The following is a 5,200-nucleotide window of genomic DNA, read 5'->3' on the forward strand; positions in this document are numbered from 1 at the left end:
CGGAGTGTGGCAGTTCCTAATTGGTCTTCTCTGTTAATTGTTTGTTAGTAGCATGTATTAGTGGGTTACCTGTTGACTAAGACAGGCACTCTGTGGGATGGTCTCTCTGGAGTTGCTCTGGTTTCAACATGTAAGATCTTGTTGATTATGCTAACCTTTGTATTTCTTATATCATGTAGTTAAAGTTGTGTTGTGACATTTTTTCTTGGTTTTTTTTATTACCCTTAGACTTATGTTTATTATTAACACTGATTGCTGTTGTATTAGTTTAATACAATAAAAGTATTTGCTTTGATATCCTTTGTTGTTTGATCCCTCTGTTATGTGTTTTGCCAATGCTTTGAAATGAACTGGTCATAACAACACTTTGAAGTGCACTTTTAATGTTTCTTTAATAAAAAAATTTTTTATTCACTTAACATTCTGAAATTCATTTTTAATCTTTTGTTCAAAGGCAGGGAGCTCTAGGACTGCATTGCACGGAGCTTGGAGACCATGGCACCTAATACAGGACCATCTTTACCAGCTGTAACAGGAGTAACTGGACCAAGAAGCAATGACAGATGAAGGGAGCTTGGAGACCAGAGTGGCTGAGATGGAAGCTTTCGAACTGAGATGCTTTGATTTCTGGCTGTGGCTGAACCTTATCTCAGTCATGAACCTCTGAAGAAGTAATGGACATGGCAGACACCTCTGGGCCTGTATAGAGGTGACTGGGAGACTGGAGCCCAGGGTGGCTGTGGACTTTACAGGAACCTCAGAGGAGGCAATGACACCACTGGGGTGCCTATGACAGGTGTGGAGCAGCCATAGCAAGAACTTCTTTAGTATCTTAAGGTTGCTTGTTGACAGAGAATAAGAGAGAGCTCTAGCATTTGGAGAGCGGAGGCAGGAAGCTCAGGAATGGAGTGGCCATGATGGGAAAAATAGGGGCAACCAAAAGAAGTATGTACATATATACAATATGTACACATCCTTCCGAAAGCAGTACCGCCAGACGCTAATACTGCTTCCTCGAGCCAAGGTGCAAGACGCTACACAAGGCTTGCTCGCCCCGCAAGACACAAAGGCGAGAGGAGGGATGGAAGCGTCTCCCGCTGCAGCCTGCAAGACGCAAAGCTGCACGAGAGACACCAGCTGAGTGGTCTTACGAGACGACCTGAAACAAAACAGAAAAGAAGAACAGGTTTGACTTTTTGGTTCTTTCGCATGAGTCATGAGGATGTTAATTCTTTATAGCTGATCTTGTATTCACTACCTTAAACCATTTGTGGGATATGATTTGCCCCAGACAAAGTCTCCGGCTTGGCTTCTCATGCAGGAGAGCCCCGAGGAGGTCACAGCATTCTGTGCAGGAAGACATGAAGGACATTTGATAACCTTAAACTTCACACCTTAAATTACTTTAAATTCGCTCTATTTGATCATGTTATTTATTCTAAACTGTAAGGTGTTTTGTATGAATCTGAATTATAAATTTTTTGTTAATAAAGATCCCACCTTTTGACAGGCCGGGTTTGGACCAGAGCTTGCAGTGTAGCAGGAACAGGTCATAGTCACTAGGGAAGCGTCCACACAACAATGCGAACATCACAATCCCTAGTGACCAGACTGTAGTCCGCCGTAGTACTTCCCCCTGCTGTGGTACTCTGGAGGGGAGTACACTGCTGTGCCTGGAGGAGAGAGGAGATTGTATGATGTGTAAGTTTGCTTTAGTGCAGCATGATTGTTCTGTATCTATTAGAAGAAATTAATTATATCATACCACAGTATGACCTGTACGGTGACCTCCTCAAAATGTCCCCGCATCCGAAGTCAATCAGCCTGACTTCGGATGTCTCCCTTTTTACTAGTATGTTCTCTAGTTTGACGTCACGGTGGAACACTCTGCGGAGGTGGCACATGTTTGCTGCGTGAGCCGCCTGCCACATGATCTGCCGTGTTGTTTCCTCATCAAGGCTTCCACCGTGACGTCTGATGAAATCCACGAGATTCTCACAGGGAGAGGGACATTCGAGGACCATGACGAAGTGGTCAGGGTGGTCCGTCCAGTCCAGTAACTTGATTATTTCTGGCACACTGGGACCTTTATTTGCCAGGATGGTGAGGGCGATCTCTTTTGGAAGGGGATTTGGATGATCAGGCTAGAAGAATTGAATTTTTAGACCAGTTTGTTTACTTAATTTGTGAATAATATTAATATCAGACATTTTATATTGTTTTTACAGTGCAATTTACTTACAATGAATATACATTTTGTGTGTTGGGTCTTTGTGACGTATTTCAAAGCCACCTGATGAACAACAAAAATAAAATGTATTAATTAAAATAGACTAAGAAGAGGGTTTGGATGATAAAACATTTGCTAGCTTGGTAATGTGTTATATATTAGACTTACTTTAAGATTATCCTGCAGACGTGTCCCTTCATACACCTCACCAAAACCACCTTTGCCCAGCTGATCGCCCACAGTGTAACGGCTGAAGATGTAGTCTATTAAAGGTAACAATTTCACATGAACTCAGTGCCTTGTAAAGTGAGCTGCTGTATTTATTTTAAACTTTTCTTCATAGATCATTCATTTAAATGACTTGATAGAGACTATTCTGAATATTTCTAGTTTTAACATGTATTAGTAAATAAAGACATATAAAAATAATGTTTTAACGTTCTGGAATAAATATCTGACCATGTCTGTATGATGTGTATTTTTGATATTGTGTGTGAAGGTCCTGACAGATTTACAAGGTCAAAGTAGAGCTCTAGTGAAAAATCCTATTTTTATAACATGGTTGTGTCATGTACCATCACTACTTCTTCCTGCCCATGCCACCTTCCTCTTCTGTCCCTCATCCTGCTGCTGCTCCTCTCTCTGACCTGAGCTGCTCTCTGGGTGTTTTTTGGCAGCTCTAAAGAAAGAGCACAACCCCCGCCACCATTTCTTGCTCTTTCTTTTCTCCCTCATTCTATCTGCCTCCTTCCTCTCCCCTTCCCCCCCTCTTTCCTCTCCTTCTCCTCCTCCGCCTCCTCCAGCACCAACAGGGGTCTCATCGCGGGGACGAGGATGTTGAAGCTTCGTGTTGGTGCTGGGTTTTGGGGGTGTACTAAAATGTTGATCGTACACCTCGCCAACCGTCATCGGACTCACTTTTGTCACTCGCTGTCCCATCGCTGTGAAAAACTCTCTGACCACCATAACAAACCCACAAAGAATGAAAGAATGTCACGCACTTTATATACTTCGCGCGTTCTATTCGAACGCGCTCTGTGGCGTCAGAAGGCTTTGAAAGCCTTAATGATTCCCGTTCATTTATATATAAAACATGAGAAAAATAATATAAAACCTTACAAGGGCAAAATCTATTAGAATAAAGCAAATGTCTAATAAATTAACAAAAATGCTTTATCTCAATGTTTTAACAGATTTATAACAATATGTAAAAGCTAGCCTATATATTCTCAAATAAATGTTTATTATTATAAAAACATTAAATATATATTTTGTAATATCCTATAAAAGCCCGACATGCCAATAAAGCTTTGATTACTTTAGAGGATGAATTTAACAATAACTATATAAATATCCTAACCCTGTAATAATAGTAAATTAATAATTCGCTAGTTTCATTTGTAAATGAAAACACTCATTTATCACCGAACGTTAATTAGGTAAGCAATACACGAATTGAAAGGGGAAAATAAGCATAACAATAAATATAAAAATATAGCTCTAATTAATATAATATTATTATCGATTATATACGGTTAGACTATATGAATTAATGAATAAATGAATGATGCATTTATATAGTGCTTTATTTTGTATTGTTGTCCACCCAAAGGACTGTACAATCATGTGAAGTGACATTCTAAAAGTGAAGTGACATTCAGCCAAGTATGGTGACCCATACTCAGAATTTGTGCTCTGCATTTAACCCATCCGAAATGCACACACACAGAGCAGTGAGCACACACACACACACACACACACACACTGTAAGCACACACCCGGAGCAGTGGGCAGCCATTTATGCTGCGGCGCCCGGGGAGCAGTTGGGGGTTCGATGCCTTGCTCAAGGGCACCTAAGTCGTGGTATTGAGGGTGGAGAGAGAACTGTACATGCACTCCCCCCACCCACAATTCCTGCCGGCCCGGGACTCGAACTCACAACCTTTCGATTGGGAGTCCGACTCTCTAACCATTAGGCCACGACTTCCCCAACGGTGGTTGAGGGGGGTCTCTCCTCAACCACCAGCAGTGTGCAGCATCCACTTGGATATATTATATATACCATATTTTCCGGACTATAAGACGCACTTTTTTTCATAGTTTGGCTGGTCCTGCGACTTATAGTCAGGTGCAACTTATTAATCAAAATTAATTTGACATGATCCAAGAGAAAACATTACCGTCTACAGCCGCGAGAGGGCGCTCTATACTGCTCAGTGCTCCTGTAGTCTACCACTGAAAACAGACGGTAATGTTTTCTCTTGGTTCTTGGTTCTAAATAAATGTGACTTATAGTCCAGTGCGACTTATGTTTTGTTCCTCGTCATGACGTATTTTTGGACTGATGCGACATACTTAATTAGGTGCGACTTATAGTCCAAAAAATACAGTAATGATAAAAATAATAATAGCCTTGTTTGAACATATATTACATAAAAAGACACGATCAATGGACTGTGGGATGGATAAAAAATATTTGATCAATCTCTGATAATCTCAGGTTGCTCTGGTCACCCTGGTTTGTTTATTCATTAAACTCGTGGCCACGACATTATCACGTTCCCAAGAATTAATATCTCGTGGCCACGACAAAACTAAACCAAAAAGACTCGAGTAAAAAAAAAAAAAAATTATCTTACAATGAAAATAATTTATTAATTTATGCCATTGTGTAAATGAAAAAAGAATTCGCGAATTGCATTGGCAATCCTATTGGCCAAATAGCGCTTGGCACCACCCCACGCATGCGTACGCATCGTATACCTGGGTGCCGCGTGCTATTTCGCTCAGATTTCATGAACTGAAGAAGAAGAATGCTATCAAGGTATGGAACGGCCGGGACCGCAGCATCTCATTCCCTATTCAGGGAACCGTGGTTACATACATAACCGAGATGTTCCCTTTCATAGGTCACTTCAATGCTGCGGTGACGTCACCGTATGGGAACCCTATACCATAACGCCGACGTAC

The 5,200-nt window shown here is 41.1% G+C and overlaps 1 pseudogene; it reads right to left on the reverse strand.

Moving 5' to 3' along the window:
- LOC132152007 (serine/threonine-protein kinase pim-1-like) lies at positions 1 to 3,306 on the reverse strand (annotated as a pseudogene).
- Between the last annotated feature and the right edge of the window lie 1,894 nt (positions 3,307 to 5,200).

The sequence above is a fragment of the Carassius carassius genome, chromosome 10 (assembly GCF_963082965.1).
Source record: "Carassius carassius chromosome 10, fCarCar2.1, whole genome shotgun sequence".
Classification (NCBI taxonomy): Eukaryota; Metazoa; Chordata; class Actinopteri; order Cypriniformes; family Cyprinidae; genus Carassius; species Carassius carassius.